Raw genomic sequence first — 18,359 nt, 5'->3', positions numbered from 1 at the left:
TCAGCAAGCCAGTTGAGGCCTCACAAAAGCCCAAGCAAGGTGCTTAAAGAAATGAGCACGCTCCCAAAAATCAGTCTTGGAATTGCCTTATCCTTGTTGCACAGTGTGTACAGTGCACCTATTAAAGATTGGGAAAGAATGAAAGAAGGAAAGAAAGAAAGAGAAGGAAGGAAGGAAGGAAGGAAGGAAGGAAGGAAGGAAGGAAGGAAGGAAGGAAGGAAGGAAGGAAGGAAGGAAGGAAGGAAGGAAGGAAGGAAGGAAGGAAGGAAGGAAGGAAGGAAGGAAGGAAGGAAGGAAGGAAGGAAGGAAGGAAGGAAGGAAGGAAGGAAGGAAGGAAGGAATCGAAAGCTTATCAATGGAAGTGTGAGAAAGTGAAAATGGAAGTTGTCTGTGGGAGGAGAAATCATCAGAAATCCGGTCTGAAAGCGGATGAAGATGTCCACTAGGTTTCAGACCTGCTTAGTAGACTTTACTCCTCAGCTAAACACCACGCTAGGATGCCTAGTAGGACTCCTCAACTCACTTTCCACAAACCTTCACCATGATACTCAGACAAAAAAGGGGAAGCCCGACTGGTTACCCTCATGCCTGCTGATTGAATATCCTCTGACCCTAATGTAACAAGATAAGAATACCATATGTTACCCCAACACACATCCTCACACGCCTATGAGGAGAGGCAAGGTCTTTGACCTTTGGATTGTGCTGATCTTTGAGACACTTTCAAAGAACTGACAGTGGTGTTCAACCATAACTAGGAACATCCCCAAATGGTCCTTATTGTGGGGCTCTGACACTTGCATATAGACTTCCACCCTTTTCCCTTTTGGCTTTACACCCTCCCTGAAAATATTGCGGCCTAGGTAACCAATATACTTAGTTAAGCATCTTTTATTTAATTTATGGAAATCTGATGAACGGTCTAAACAGGACAATATTCAGGCACTCCTAATGAAGTTCAGGGTCTCTGCTATGTGTAGTGCTGCAAATCTCTTCCCCCATTTGTGTCTGTTCAAGTCTATACAAAGTCTTAACTTGTTGTTCACCTTCCTCACCATAATGCTGCATCTACTATGACATCTTCCTTTTATAGAATCTTTGGTTCTTCCTCCACTTCATCCCTCAATACTGTGGGTGTACCTCATGCTCTATGTTCCCCCAGGGTTGCAGTCTCTATTTACTATTAATTTATGGTCATAATCCTTTGCCTTCCAATCTATCTATTGAAAAATGTGCATATCCTGTCACTTCTTGCAATCTTCCCTTGCTAAAACCTTGCCTTTGTCATTGGGCTTTAGCTTTATCCTGAGGGAAACCGTTTCTATTCTCCCAGTATTGGAATTCACTTTTCAGCAGTGTACACTTTTACATTTTCCAATCATTCTTTCGATATTTATTATAGGGTGGCGGTTCCTGCCCTAAAGTTAATATAAAGCCTGTGAGCACCGACTTTTCAAAACATTCTATTTCTAATACCTTTTGAGTTGGTGGAGGGATCTGGCTGAAATCTACCCCCAAAAACGCACACAGTTCTCCCCAAACTGAAAATATTGGGGAGAATTTGCAAAATGGTTGCAACGTTATTAAGCATACACATGCTTTCACCCTACCCACATTGATAGAGATAAAGGTGTTTCCTTTGTACACGCTCACCACGCAAACCGCTGGATAGATTTGCACCAAATTAGAAAAAAGTTGGTATCAAAGCATTGGAGCTAGTCCTTTTTCTGTTTGGTGTAAATCCATCAATTCATTATTTTAAATGTGATGGAGAAGGGGTTGCTCGTGGTCCAAAAAACGTTTATATATCTTGCATGGTGCATTGCAGCATTGAGCCTTTTCACAAATGAAAAGTGTGAGGAAACTGAGGGTATCCTCACTTCTTTCTCCCCATCATCCTCTGCTCAGGAGGCCAGGGAAGGGCCATCGCTCTTGGATCCCAACCCTGGGGGTGGTGATGCGAGGGAGGATCACCTGGGTAGGCTAGACTTGGGGAATGATAGGAAGATTTTCTTGGGTGAGACGCGGTATCCCCCAATTCCATTACATGATGAACCCTCACTCCCAGCTGCATTCATGGGATATTGCTACCATTTTCCCTCTGCCCTGGATAACATCAGAAGATATCCTAAATACAGGAACACTAGGAAGTGGAGATCTGCAAGCGAGACCTGGTATCCTCCCTTCTAATGAGAACCAACCTTACCCTCCCCCTGCCTTTATACAGTGTTAAAAGCCATTTCCCCTCAGACATTATAATACTGGGAGGAGGAAGGGGCGACTGGAGTTGTGATCACTAACATGCAATTTCACCACTCTAGTACTGAGACGAGGAAGAAGCCTAAAGCTTGGAGTAAGGGTCAGGCATGTCCAAAGTACCTCCCTAACTATGGTCAGGCAATTGAGCCTGAGTACACACACCTGCAACCTGCCAAACAGTGGCAGGTGTGTAAAAGGTAAAGCTGACAAAGGGAATGGAGAGACCAGCAGGAGAGAAGCCTGGCCGAGCGTGAGGGCCTGAAGAGGAAGAGAGGAAGAACTCTTGTGGAATATGAGGCGGCTGAGAGGAGTCCTGTCGCGAAACCAGGACGCAGGCAAGAAACCGAAAGTAACTGTGGCGCCAGGGCCAGGAGAGACTGTGCGAGGGCCACCATGGTGGGAGCCTCACTGGTCGGTGCCTGCAGCAGGGGCTGCGGACCAAGGAAGAAATCAGATAGCTGTAAGCTACCGACAGCATCCGCAGGGCAAGAGCAAAGTTGTAGGTATCCCACAGAGAAAGAAGAGTGAACTGCGAGCAGCGCTCGCAATCCATCGGGAACGCATGTGCAGAGGCGAGCAAGAGAAGACAGCCACCCGGAGGAGATGCCAGGGACCGGTGAGTGAGCATAAGTGACCACTGGGCTGTTATGTGGCAGAAGAGAATGCGAAATGAGCGAAAGATGATCTACAAGATACAGTGAACCAAAATAAATGGTTGTGAGACAGAAATGTGGAACTATTGAATGCCGAACGGAAAGAAAACATGTTACTATTGAATGCCTAACTGAAAGAAAGCTTTTGACAAATCTATGAAAGCTTTTGATAAACTAATATCCATAAAACAAGTTGGTGTTAAGATCAAATACAATATAGTGAAAGTAAAGAACAAATATAATAAAGAGCAATGTAAAGCAAGTATGGAGCAATGATTAAGAATGTGAGAGCACTGTGGTGAAGGGGAAAAGGCACCCTGAAGTGAACTGCATGATAGAACTCATTTTGGCAAAGTCCCCAGACTGGAAAATAGGAAAACACGCTGTTCCAAAGCCAAAAGACTGGAAAAAGGGAAAGCTAAGTGAGTGTGAACAGAGCACAGGGGCAGTTACAGAAGAACCTGTGTGGGCAAGCACGCCTTGGGTGACTAGTTGCATGACCTGTAGTGGGTGGACCGTGTGGTCTGACAACTGTGCCTAGAGCAGGTTTATCCTATCTGTGAAAGTCAGAAAAATACAAGTGCAAAAACGAGATTGCTGAAGTGAAGCAGAAGAAAGCAATCTGTATGAACTGTTAAGAACCAAAAGGAGGGTAAAGTTGATCTGGAACTGGTTTTGAACATTGAGAGACTGAACTTAAGTACAGGTTGGCAAGCTAAGCAAGCTGATGTCTTGGGAAGGAGAAACATGAGACCTTATAGGTTTTGGTGAAGCCTTGAGAGAAGAGAATCCCGAGGCAATTTTTGGAACTGTCTTATTGGGGAAAGGAACCCCGAGATTTCTTTTGAATAGTATTATCTTCTTGGAGAAGGGAACCCCAAGACTTTATGAAACTGTTTTGTACTTGGAGACGAAAATCCTGAGAACATTTTTGAACTGCGCTGTCTTCTTGGGGAAGGTAACCCTGAGAGTTTTGTGGAACTGTCTTGAACTTGGTGAAGGGGAGTTGAAAACAAGCCTGGAGCTGGAAGAAGCTCAGAACTTAAGTTTGAACACTGCTTCTTTTATTACTGACATCCCTACACACTGTTTAGCTTTAATTGTGAGGGCAAGTATAGGTTTTGGACACAGAAATATGTTTAAATTGGACTTACTGACTCGAACTTCCCTTCATTTCTTTAGTCTTTAGGTAGGGAAATTCCACCTTAGCATTGGGCAAGCTAGGACTTCACCATCCTGACATATAAGTTCATAAATTACTTTTGTTTGAACTTTGAATCTGTCGTCTGTATCTTGCTTCATGATGCCTCGCGAAAAAGAAAAGTGCTCAAAATTATATCTGGAGGAGCGAAACAGGATTTTTCAAATCAGGGCCGGCGTGTGGAGGGTGAAAATGATCAAATGGTGGGTTTCGAGTGGGCTGGAGAGCCTGTTTTGAGTCACATTGTTTTATTTAACCACGTGAAATTTCACAGGATTACCGCATTAAAATCGCAAGACAGAATTGGAAAGGAAAGCGCACCATGGGCAGAAGCGAAGTAAATACGATAATAAGAGCAGGTCCGTAGGGATTTTTACAGTGTGGAGAAGGTGGGAAGATCTAAAAAGAAGGAGTACAGCACATGCAGAGCGGCATTGGTCAAGGGGATAACGATCAAGCATTTGCGTATTACCACAGTAATCAGAAAATGCTGTCTTCCATGGGAACCATGCCCTGGGCAATACGAGGTGGTGCCATGGTGACCGTGATTATGTTTCTGCTGGACATTTTCTGGGGGAAATATTATGTGAATGAAAGAAGGGTGAAAAGGAGGAAGGCATTGGCCACTGCACCATGACATTTAAGTGAAATGGTTCAAAAGGGGCAGCTGAGCAAACATCATAATCTATTACCTTAAATGACGCAAATAGGTAGGGGAGAAGGCCATGGTTGGTGGGTAAAGGGTTTTTACCATAATTAGTGCTCCATAAATAATGCAAAGTGGCAGGAAACATGGCAAGTGGGACATGGTTATTTGCTAGTAAAGGAAATTATTGGCCACGGCCATAAACCTGGGACAACGGAAATGACCGAAAAGCATGGAAAATGGTCCAGAGTCTTTTATCCTAATTGTTGCAAACTGGACAATGTCTGAAGGCGACCGCCGGTGGGTCCTGGTTATTTACTAGTGAGGAGGCTATGGGCCACAGTCTTTTATCCTCATTTTTGCAGGCTAGACAGACAGACGTGGCCACTAACCATGACTTTGGTGAAAAAAGTTTAGTTAAGAGACAGTTAAGATAAACCATTTTATTGCAGCAAAACCCATATAATTTGGTGGTTTGGAGGTAATGACAATCTTAACTGAGAGTCCCTCCTGTTGTTGGAAGCTCTGATCTTCCAGTTGCACAGCCCAGACCCAAAAGGATGACATCACAGATGACATCATTTAAGACATCAACACTGACTCCACTGGAAATGAGAGCACACTCATGACAATCATGACCTTTCGTCACATATCCACCGGGCCACCATAGTGGTTCTGTGTGTCTGTGGCCACGGCCACTGGCCAAACTGCTCACAGAATGACTGTCGGCAAAGCTCCAAGGTCACCCCGGGCCACCCAAAGTAACCACTGGCCCTACCTTTAGGCCAGTCCCATTAGCCACTTTATCCCATAAGAGTTCAGTGGGTATATTACAATTCTGTGAGCATACACTACACATACAAGTATACAATATCTGTGTCTTCTGTCTTCAGATATGCCAGTCTATTTTTTTTAATATAACAGGTATTTTCCTATTACATTTTCTGTGATTACATCAGTGCTGTCATTTGTGATGTCCTCAGAATGCTCTGGTTTCCTGTGATATCATTGATGGCATAATAAGTGATGATTTAATGATGCAATATGTGATGCCATCAGTGTGCTCATGGGCTGTGCAATGGGGAGTCTGAGAGCCAAGGTGGTGTAACTTCCAAATTTTGCTGAAAACAATTCTGTTGTGTTAAACTCTCACCTTAGCTTCACTTCAACTAAAAGTTTGTTTTCTCTGAATTTGAAGGGTTCTGTTGAGCTATATCTCACACCAACTGTAGTACTAAAGGTTTTTCTTTTCAGATCATCACAGATGTCATACTTAATATTGTCAGTATGTTTCTAAGTTATGCGCTCATTGGGGTCTGCGGCCGACTGGCTACTGTGCAGTAATGAAGACCTGTGGCGAGGCTGCATGAGACATTTGGTATGCTATTGCATACACTTTGGAAAGGGTTCTTGTGATCCTCTCTTTGTTCACATGAGAAAATCTTTCAAGAATTTCCCACGAGATATTACTGCGAGATCGTATCATGAGAATTCAAGCATTTCCCAGTTCTTGTGAGGAATCATCGTTGGAATCACAGCATAGCACTGATGCATAAGATTCTTATGAGTATGTTAGATATACCCCGATTAAGATGCCAAAGCTGTTCAACGAATATTCCCAAAAAGGATAGTTTAGGGGAGCCAGTGCCAGACATTTCTTCTGGAACATTACAGCCAAATCTGTCCAGCGAGCCAAATGTTAGTAGAAATAGAACTTTCAGAAAAGTCAGAGTGTGTGTGTGTGTGCGTGTATGTGTGTGTTCTAGTATTATCAGTATCTCTTCATAGACGTGTATTCCTTCTCCTGTTTCATGAACTGTTAACTTTGGCAAGACTCTGAACACTTTCTGACCTACTGTTCCCAGCAAGCGTATCAAAATAACTTTCTTTTTCTTAACTGTCAAGACTTTGTTGTCAACCACTTTCAAGTAGTTCATCCAATAAGCCCTACATTCACCCCAAGGAACGAGTGGCCGCTTCTGGTCGTCCGAAAGCATGTGGGTTTCTGCATGGACACTGTGCCCTTGTTCTTTGTTGTAACTCTTTTCAATTGTTCTCTACATGTTTAAATGTTTTTGTTGTCCGTAAATTGAACTACTTTAGCAGATTCTGTGTTACATCATGTCACATTATGTCTGTAACAAATCCAGGTGATTATAAGATCTGAGTCAACAAGTCATGACAGAATAATGTGAATATTATGACACAATGTTACGTTTACTAAAAATAGTCATCTATTATACATTATAGATATACTGCAAAAGAGATCTGGTAGACAACTTCTGAAGAAGGGGAAGGTTTTGCCCGGAAACGCATCAACTATAAAGCATTTAAGGACACCCTGAAAAAATATGTATAACTTGAAAGAACATTATGTTGAGCAACATATAAATATGTGAACCAGAGGTGTTGTACATTATGCTGATGTCTATCTGATGAATTAAGTAAGACTAATCTAACGATGGTGAAATGTTTTCAAAAATATACTAGAAAACAGTTTGGTTGTGTTTACAATACAAACACGGTGTGCAGGGGACGGGATTTTTGAACAAGCTTGTGGACATCTGTTGGTTTTACACTTAAAATATTTTCAGAGAACAATTCAAGGATGCAGGTATAACAGTGGATGACCAAATGCATATGATATATTTGTACGCAGATAATGATCTCCTCTATGTGCAAAACCTGAGATTACACATCCCATGCATGCTGGATATGCTGTAACGCATAGGCATGCTGCCTGGATTTCGCATGAATATAGAGAAATCGATAATCTTTCCCTTGGGTATTCTCAGATGGCAACAGCACATGGGCCTACCGCAGCTGGGCATACAGTGGGAAACCGAATCCTTCAGATATCTGGGCTTACATGTTCACCACACAGGGAGGATACCTTTCAGGATAATGTGGGCAGGGGGCTAACAGGCTTAGAGAAAAGTATGCAATTCTGCAAGAAACTGCACTTATCCCTAATGGGTAAAATAGTGATATGCAAAATGGTTGTACTACCCAGGCTGCTTTGCGTGTTTGCCAATATTTCATACATGATTAGACCTCCCTTTTTTAGAGCTCCTGACAGCAAGCTATCGGCATTTCGATGGGCTGTGGTCGTGTAGGGACATTCCACTCAGAACACTCCAGAGGAGATATCACGACTGAGGGCTCACCCTCCCTGATTTCGAGCTGTACTTCTTAGCCCCACAGCTGCAACACGCCAGCAGATGTGACACTGAGGGCGCCGTAACAGACAGGTTATTAATGGGAAATCCCTCAAAGTGTTATATGGGATGGAAACACTCTGGAGAGGCGTGGGGAGATTTCAGTCAACCTGTATTACGCAAACAGTCCAGCAGGTATGGAAAAGAACACGTAATAATTTAAATTAGGGGAGGGCTACAACCCCAATATGCCCTTGAGAGCGGACTCCAAGATATCAGGAATTATAGGGGCCATTGGTGCAGACAGATGTATCTGATCAGGGCTCCAGATGGTACGAGACTGTTTGAAGGGGGAAACTTGCTACCCTTTACAGAATGGGCATGGAAGTTTCAGGTGCCCAAGGGACAATTCTTACATTTTGCATACCTGGTGACTAGGTAAAGCTCTAATCCAGAGGAATCACCAAGCACACCAGTCCTCCAACCTATACTGACAGTATAGACCGGAACGGCACACCATAACACGACTATAAGTGGCACTACAGGACAGTGAAACACTATCTCACCTGAAAGCAAAAGGAAAATGGGAAAGGAACGAAGAAGAGGTCATTGAGGAGAAAGCATGGCTTGAGATCTGCTCACGAATTAGCAAAGTATCAAGGAATGACAGATTCAAATGAATTCAATTCAGATGTCCGAGATGCAAGATGGAGTCTGCTGGGTTTTGGCATATGGTTTGGGAATGCCCAATAATAGAACGCTACTGGCAGGCAGTGACACCCAAAATCAGCAACTTACTGGGTAGACAATTGAAACGCACGCCCAAGATTTGCCTATTGGGAGTATTGGGGGTAAAAAGAGAAGACAAGACCTATTGAAGTGGGTAACGGCAGAAAAAGCAGTAGTGTATTAACAAAGGGCAGGGTAGGAATTGAATACCCTAGAATTGGAGTGGGGTGCTCTACTTAATGACCTGCAAACATCCCTGGACGATCTACCTCCATGAAGGAATGAGTACATGAACATTGGAACGATCTGTTTGCCATGCGCAATATCAAACATGAACTTCCAAGATATCGGAGACTTATATTGAATTGTGTATTACGGGTTGTGCTACAATTGGTTCATTTATGAATATGGGGTGGAATGAGGGGGAGGGATCAGAAAGGGGGAAGGGGCGGGCCGTTTTGTGGGGATCACTTGTGTATCTTACTCGTTTGTTGTCATAAATACCAATAAACAATTGTTGGAAAAAAAGAGGTGCAAAGAGGTATGAGATGGTGTAACCTCATCAAAGGGTGAGGAAAGCTGCATGAGGGATAGCACAGAGGAGGGCATGCTGGGAACCAGGACCCTCGAACCAGGAGGTCGTCAGGTGACAGAGTGCCTCGCCAAGCATGTTCTTAACCCCCTGGGATGCACTGACTTGTGTTGGAAAATACCCCCCACAACCCAAGGCTCCCCCATCTCCTAGTGAAAAACATAAGTCTTTAAAGCACATGTGACATTTTGGCCTCAAAGGACCCTCACAACAGCCTTGGGAGAAGTGGGTTTGGGAACTTGAAAACCTGCAAGTGGAAGAAAAGGCTAGGGTTATCTCCTGGACATTGGATTGGTGGTCAGGACAAGCCAAGTCCAAGAACATTGTAAAACACTTTTTTTCCCTTTACCTCAGGATTCGCTATTTGGGAGTTCACCCATATTTTGGTTTATTTGGAACTGTTGTGAAAGACTGTTCTTAGTCACATTTACGGAGCTTCCGACCCCATGATTGTGTTATCGTCCCTGTCCGGGCAGAATTGGTGAACACCCAAGGAATATTGATTCTACTGAATTTAAGCCTACGTTTAGCTTCCTGTTTCGACCCCTATAAGTTGTGTTTTTCTCTCTAGCACATTATTCTTTGTAGTCTTAATAAAACACTTGGGTTGTTCCAATCAAACTTGCCTTGCCTCGTGTCCACACTCGGCACATCCGTAACACCAGATTGGTGTAAGAACTTGCTAAGTGTCGTACTGTGTAACTTGCTGACCACCTTCTTGTTTCCAAGAATTACCTATGGTCAGCACTGTGGCCCTTTCCAATTTCCTTCTGGCTTCTTGGATTGGCTGATATTAGTGCCACATCACTAGAAGGCACAGGACACCACCAAACTTCTCTGGAAGTGTATAATCGTGTACGACAAAATCAGAAACATCTTGCATATAGCTTTTGCATTTTCCCCGCATTGAACTGCCCAGCCTGAGAATTATCATGGTTTGTGCAACGCCACTAAGCATAAGAAAGCCAAGAAATCTACAAGTTCTTTTTGGGACACTTTGCTTCCTCTTGGAATAGATAGATTCATGAGAACTCTAACACCCTGGCATACCGCAACTAAACAAGGAGAATCCAACTGCTGGGACCTCTCCTGTCCCTCCTAGCTTTAGGCTGTAAATTCAAGCACTTCCAAATACACACGGGTGTCTAGCACCAATCGAACTTCCTTCCTTAGAGCTAGGGAAAGTGTTCTGCTGGTTCTAGCAGCTCCTGTAGTGCATGAATCATGAGCCTGGCATGCAATCCTCCTTTATTACTGAATTATGGATAACAACCTGCTTGCCATAATCTGTGGGATATTCCCTTGAATTCTCAGCTCAGATATGTCATTCCATCTTTTGCCCATTTCAGGCTCCATTGGGATATGTGTGCCATGCAACAAGGTGAATTAATAGATAAGACCTCAGAGTTACCTTAATTTATTCTTGGCCCAAATAATATGCCTTACTGCTCCATAATATAGAAAAGAAGGGACCACAAGAAATGTCTGGATAAGAGACACATAATTGCAAATCAACTGGGTAACGAAGCAGCTTTACTTATTAACCTGCATGGACACCAATAATTCCCATATGTGGATACATTGCAATTGCTAATGCAGACAAGCAGGGTAACAGGGGACACCACTGTGTTGTCCTCTGACCTAAGCAAAATATCTTTACATCTCTAATGGTTTGTTAAACCCCTTATTTTGCTTTCCTAAATAATGGTATCAATTTTAGCCCAAATCTTAATCTTATTACCATATGCTCTAAAAAGGACCAGCTCACCTGATTAAATTTTGTTTTTTGCATCAATAGTAATGAATGGCTGCCATAGGAAAATCACTATTTCTAATTATGCTTAATCAAACACCTCCTTAATGTTATGATGGCCATTAATTAACTTCATATCTCATAGCGACAATATGCCTTGTAATTTAAGCACATGCAAACAACTAGCCCCTTTCAATACTGAATATCTCTTTGCATATAAGAAGGGGAGGACCTGGACCCCTGAAGTTTTCCCAGATCCTTTTAATTTTGTACAGCAAGTATAAGTGCTTCCCTTTGCTGTGGAAAAACCCAACTTTGCATGGGGACCCACAAAGATGGGGAAAAAGTTGATATCACTATGCCCACTTTCCCATCCCCTGCACAATGAAATGCAGAGAAGGCTCAATGACGGCCCGTCGCTACTTTACAAAACAAATTACCGTTGCAGTGTAGTCCACTTGCATACATCATTTATTTTCATTTTCAAAATGAAGATGGAATGGTTAAAACAATTTGGTTACAGGAAGCATGTTGATTTACTTGCATTCCACTTGTGGTTTCTGAGTAAATCTGCCTCTGTTACCGCCATAGCGGCAGTAATCCTGTGATGAGGTAGCGCCCATCTATATGTACTGCTCGTGTTAATGAAAAGCATCTGCCAGGGTTGTGAGATCCTAAACTTACTATTTATATTCTTTGCAAATTCCTAAATAAATACATCAGTAAAAGTATCAAACATTGGCCCTCATTACAAGTAAGGAGGTGTGGTAAAAACCTGGTAAAAACTGGCGCTAATGCAGTGGTAACTCTGTGACCACTGCATTACTGCCGCAGTACCGCACCGCCATACTATAACTTTGGTGGAGAGATGGAGGGATATCCTGCAGCAAAATGCTGGAGGTAATTCTGCTGCCTTATTGGCAAAATTACCCTCAGCGGTAATTCCACTTAAATCACCATGGAGTGCTTTGGACTCCATAAATGTGGACTAACACCGCCATAACGTCACTTGTAATCCAGCTGTAATTCCGCCAGGTAAAGTAGGAGTAACGATAATTCCGTTTGGCAGTATTCCAGCGGATTTACAGCTGGAATGCTGCCAAACTTGTAATGAGGCCCATTTTCTCCTATCGCCCTTCCAACTGAATGATTCTCAATTCACTGGACTAGCTTGTAACTCCTTTCTCAAGAGAAGAGTTTCTACCATAAAAACAAATCAATTCATTAGTCTATCCGGAGGCGGGGTCAGCGCAGCTGTCTTCTGCTTCTTTCCAGAACTTGCATCACATGCACGCATAGCTTCCTTTAACCTGACTAGGACCATCTCTTGTTGAAAAACACTTAAGAAAATATGATCCCAGTTTAGCGGGTTCACCTGACAAGGATTTATTTCTGCGTGATCTGACTCTGCCATCTGGTGGTCATGAATATAATTGATCAACTAAAGCACTTTAGTAGTAGTGCGTGCGAAACTGAGTAGTAAGGCTTAATTTGTCCTTTTTGGTTTTGGCGCTTTGGTGGCGTAATCACTAAAACATTGGTACTGTAAATGTAAAATACATTTTAAAAGGGAGGTACGGGAACAGTGTATGGCGTTATCATGGGAAATTGCAGCGCATGGCCAAAGCACCATCTTGGCCTGGATCCTCTCGCTCACGTCTGCCAGCCTGTTGCTGCTACAGGGGTGCTGTCGCTCCCCCTGCCGTCTGCATGCAAGGTTATGGAATGGGGTGTGCGTATGTGGATAAAGCAGCCTGCACATATGAACCCGAAGGGTGTCCCGCCACCTTTCTGGTGTAGAGTGAGTGACCTGATTCCTTCTAGTAAACAAGACGGAAGGCTGTCCGTGTCTACACATTGCCGTAGGTATCATCACATCAACATAAATTGCCCCAATGCACTAGACGCGCATCCTCAACCGGCCATTGTCATGCAGGCTTTTCTCAACCCACCTTGTTATGCATAACGCATCTCCTATTGTATATCTCTCTAAATACTGTGTCTGTTTTTCTGCATCATCCCCATTTTATTTACATTCTTCATCCCTCAACTAGTTTTCTTGCCCTCAGTACTCTGTACCACCTTGCAGGGTTAAGCATCTGTCCATGTGACTGCTCTGTTCTGTTTGGCCACTTATGTAAAGTGTTTCTAGCGCAAGTACACTTCTTTTATCTCTAATAGTACAGAGACGTATTCAAAAGAGAGTTAGTTCAGTTTAAAATCATGCACGGTGCAGAGATGGAACAAGCAGTGTAAGAAGCTGGCAGTACCAGTCAGTGTGAGCATATTGGGCCTCATTACAATTGTGCTACCGGTGCCGTTGTTACCATGCCGCCACATTACGAGTTCTGCTCGTGGGTGTCGCTATGCGCGCCGCGTCTGACCAGACGTGCAGAGCGGCACCCACGAGCAGAACAGGTTGGTAGCAACGGTACCATTATGAATGGTACCGCTGCTACCATCCGCCCCATTCCCAATGAGCCCTATGGGGGCCCAAATGGGAATGGGGACGTACCAGCTCTGGCTCCCGTGCAAGGGGAATCACCGGGACCGCCGAGGTCGGAATGGCCCGGTAATTCCCCTTTCGCGGGACCCGGAGCCGAACCCGAGTTTGAGGGTAGCCATGCCGGTATAAACGGCATGGCTACCTCAAACCTCGTAATGAGGCCCATTGTGTTGATGAGCAGTGTGAGGAGCTTGTAGACTTGTGGGCAGTGTGAGAAGTGCCGCTGGGAGCAGTGTGATCAGCTGGCATTGCTGATCGTTGTGGGGACACTGCTCTGATGAGCAGTGCGAGGAGCTTGAAGTGGTGGGGCAGTTTCTGGACAGAGTGAAACGTTTTCATTGTTAGCCGTTTGCAGAAGCAGGCGATGAGAGGGGCTGGCCCTGGGTAATCTGAGTCTGATGCTACTGGGCAGAATTTTTAAAATTCCTGCACACGCTATCGTTTCTATAGAGCCTTCTATGCAAAAGACAGAGAAAACAAGCATTGGCAATGCCAACAGTTTGGGTTTTTCTGTAGGCTTGGGGCCACAGCGCTTGTTTTAGCTTGCAGCGTGTGGTGGCTTTATATCACAGATCTCAAACACTGCAGAGTTCTTAACTTGTTTTGTTAGCTTACTGGTACTTCTGCTTTCTTCCCAAAATGGAAGAAAGGGTCATCATTACGATAATTGCAACTGATTCAGTGATACGTGCACACTTACTTTTGATTGGATTGTGGAGCCATCAGCTCTTTGGGCCTCATTACGAGTATGGCAGTAAGTGGTAAAATTGGAGATAACTTAGTTACCTCCAACTTTATCACTAGCCAAATTATGAGTTTTAGCAGAAGATTTACCTGCAGCAAAACCCTGGAGGTAAATCTTGCCACTCAACACCAACAAATCGGCATCATTGTCGGAATTTCTTTGGCAGTAATTCCACAAAAAAAGCCCCATTGGGGATTTACACGGCTACCACCACTTGTAATCAGGTGGAAACGGCAAATCCTCTGAAATACCTCCAAACTCATAATGAGGCCCAAATTGTTTTGCATACTTTGATCGGATTAAGTCATTAGTGCTTTTGTGAGCTTCCCCGCATTGATTGTGGCCAGAGACATACACACAGCACACAGTTTCTTACTCACCAAGAGCCAAATATCATTATACAGCGGCTAGTGGCGCGTGCACATTATACACCGTGGCATGCACTATAAGGTGAATCTCCGATTTCTTCCAGCCATGGTGAGAGTAAAGGGCAGGGTTCCATCCGGGGTTATTGTATTTGTTTATTTGTATCGCGCACCTAACCCTGAGGTAACTACCTCAATACTCCTCAATCACAGTGTGCTTTTGTGAGCACCAAGCGGCACAGAGTACAAAATGCCTTTCTGAAGCCACTGAGTTAGCAAGCAAGATATACGGTAGTCAGTCAAAATCTCGAAAACAAAATATCGAATACAAAAAGACCGAAAAAAAAAATATCGAAAAAAAAAATATCGAATTTTTTATTTATTTATTTATATATGTTTTTGGGGTCAGGTAAGTAAAAAAAAAGGGGTAAAATAAAAAAAAAATGAAAAAAGGGGGGTTAGGGGGGGAACCCCCCCATTTAAAAAAAAAAACACATTGAAAAAAAAATTCGATATTTTATTTTTCGGCCTTTTGTATTCGAGATTTTGGTTTTCGAGATTTTTGAATTCGATATTATCACTATGAACCAAGATATACATTTGGTGGGAATAATTTAACGCCGGTAAAAATAACTCGTGTGTTCCCTCTCTGGGGACTAATTTATTCACCGAAATGAACATGAAGAATTAAGGACAGCCTTCACAGAAGGGGAACTCTACAGGGATTCCATTTGGGGCAGTGCCCTGTTATGAAGGAGGCACATTTGCTTTGGTCTTTCCCATGCCACGAAGATAGGTTTTGCGGGTGGCATGGGGGATGATTCAAGGGTCTAACGGACAGGTGAGGAGGGACCCTGGGGCCGGATTGGCTGCGAAAAAGGGAAGGCTGTTCACAAATGCCCGTGTTAGCACACCGTTTACTATGCAAATGTAAATCAATGAACCTAGAAATGCTCTGTTATACAAAGATGGACAGAGTTAGTGCAGTGGAGCACTTGTTAGAGATTGATATGATAGGTTATTTATAACGCGCTTAATACCCAGAGGGTTCTAAGCGTGGACCCGGGGATCGAACCTATGTTGCTCCTTGTGGTATTGCTTCCAAGGCGAGCACATTGCCGCTGAGCTATCCTCTTGAGATCAGTGCACACACATCCCAGTAATCTGATTAGATCGCTTTAGCAGGCCTCCGGATTCACAGTGTTGTGTATTTTGGTGACTATTGCTCTATTCTCCTTCCTTCTCATTGTCTTGCAAACCTGCCCCCCTTATCCCATCCTCCTTTCAAACTTTGCACCCTCCTCCTTGCACCATGGTACCGATACATTAAAAATGCAAATAACGTCAGTAAACGGCAAAACTATTGCTTTGCCAATGCTTGTTTTTGAAATGTGTTGATTTTAATAGTAGCCTCCGCTTAGTCCTCTCTCTAGCACATAGTAGAAGCTTTCTGCAAGTCAGTCAGCATGAACCACCCTAAAGATTCACTGAAAAAACTCCTCAGGGATATATATCTTCTGATCATGTAATGTGATCGGCCCTTCCCAAACAGAGTCCATCATTGCCCGTACCTCATCCTCTGTCAGTTATGGCTGGATGTGGCGGATTAATGATTCTTGAGTAGGCAATAGCCGTTTCACTCATGGTACATGGAATAAGGGCTGCATAGTGTATAAACATTCTGCTGGGTAGTTGTTTGCTCTGGTCCGGTGAGTTATGCTTTTGCTTTCGTTAAGGCTCCTGACAAACACAAGCTGATGGATCATCTGATAGACTTGGCAGGGCCTTCCACAGACTGCAGGCACTGGCTGGAAAGAACTGCCTCAGTGTTGGGGATCCAATCCTCTCCAGGGCACTTCCTGCATGACAACATCCGTACAAAACTACGCGTGCCTGCGGACCAACAGCCATAATACACAGCTTATCTGCTATGAACAAACAATGTGCCTCTAAGTGTGTCAGGAAGGACCCTGCTCTGGAATACACAGAAGCTGATGGGTCATCCAACCCAACACAACAGTAAGAACCCATAACCCGGATATAGAAATGGATGAAACAGGCCGCTCTGCAGGCTCCTGGAGCCACATCCAGCAAGGTGCAAAAACGTGAATTACATACTTGATCTAAGCCTACAGCAATAAAACACGAATTGTGCAATATGACCAAATAAGGGAGAGCTTTCCTCCAAGTTTTTGGGAAGCGACCCATGCCTTGGTAAAAGGATATAGCTAAAAGATATCCAATATGGCACCCTAGCTGCTCCTAACTTGAAAAAGGGACCTGCAACAAGCATTGGCAGAAAATGAGTCTTCACAAAGGACTATTGAGCAATATGGAATGGCGGCAATGCAGCATCCAGTGGAAATTAGCCCTGAAAGAAAGATGAGCTTGGTAGAAGGGACGTTCTGCAGGGCGAGGCAAGCAACGGAATGATCGCTTATTAACATACAGGAGACAAGGAAGGGCAAGGCAAAGAACCTCTCCATGCGCCGCCTCCGCAATGCAGTAACATGCAGCCACTCTCGGGCAACGTCAAAGTATTTTGTTCAACAATGATCTCTGTTTTTTAAAAAAACATATTGTGAGACAAATCCTCTGACACAGCCTGGTGCAGCTCCCTTTTCTGGTTCTATGTGATATTCCCCCATTTTGAAGGCCGAACACAAAAAAGACCAATTTAATTCGCACAAATCTGACAAATGACACTCTGAAACCCGACCCTCCCGGAAGACAACCCCGCCCCCACCCCAAACCTCTCCTTTGCCGGGGAGATTTCAATGAAACCGAGTATTATCACCCCCCCCCCAAACCTCCCTTTAATCCCGTGCCACCCCCCCTCCCTTCGCAGTCCAACAGATTCCTCTCATCCTCCACAACTCACACAAACAGAAACGCAAACACAATTTCACCCGCTCCCCACGCCCCCTCCCTTCCCAACCACAAACATTTCCCCTCCTCTCTCACATAGACACTGACTCACAAACACACACACACACAAAAAGAACACTTACCTCAGTCCCTTGAATTCACTCGCCTGGCCTTGCCTGTCAGCCCATGTACACACTCTTGTGCAGCATATGCTTGACAGTTTGATTTAGAAAGACTGCTCTGAGCGGTCTTTCAAAATTAAAAGACCAAGCTGTGGTTCAGGTAACATTACAATATTCATGAAATCCACTGATTAAGTGGGTCAGATAGCACAGCGATTAGAGCGCCCGCTTTGACATCCGTGCAGTGCCCGCCAACGCAGAAACCGGCAGAACCAAACTCAGCCTTCTATCCTTCTGAGGTTGATAAATGAGCACCACACACTGTGGTTAATAATAAGCAGCGCTCAGATGCCTGAGGGTTTGTAGCGCTATACAAATGCTAAATGACTATTATTAAGTACAAGTTTACGGTTTTTTATAGCACGCTGACACAACATTTCCATCTTGAACGAAAGCTACGCAAGAATCAAACATGTACATTGCAAAAGGACTGCTGGGTAATAGTATAAAACCCTTGCAAATCCCAAAAACCTGTGAAATTGAAAGCTCATGGTATAAAAACAACTTTAACCCCCCATGCAATGCTCTCAACCTCAAACATATTGTAAAGGTCATGACACAGGGAAATCATGAAAATGCTTTAAAATAAATCAAACTGAAGATGGAATGGCCACATATTTATACCAATGACTCAGTCACAAAACTTGAGCTGCGGATGGAAATATAACGTAGTTGCTCGCACGCTTCTCACACAGTGAAGCC

This window comes from Ambystoma mexicanum, chromosome 6q (assembly GCF_040938575.1).
Source record: "Ambystoma mexicanum isolate Mex_15411 chromosome 6q, UKY_AmexF1_1, whole genome shotgun sequence".
Taxonomy (NCBI): domain Eukaryota; kingdom Metazoa; phylum Chordata; class Amphibia; order Caudata; family Ambystomatidae; genus Ambystoma; species Ambystoma mexicanum.
Note: the sequence above shows the minus strand (reverse complement) of the source record.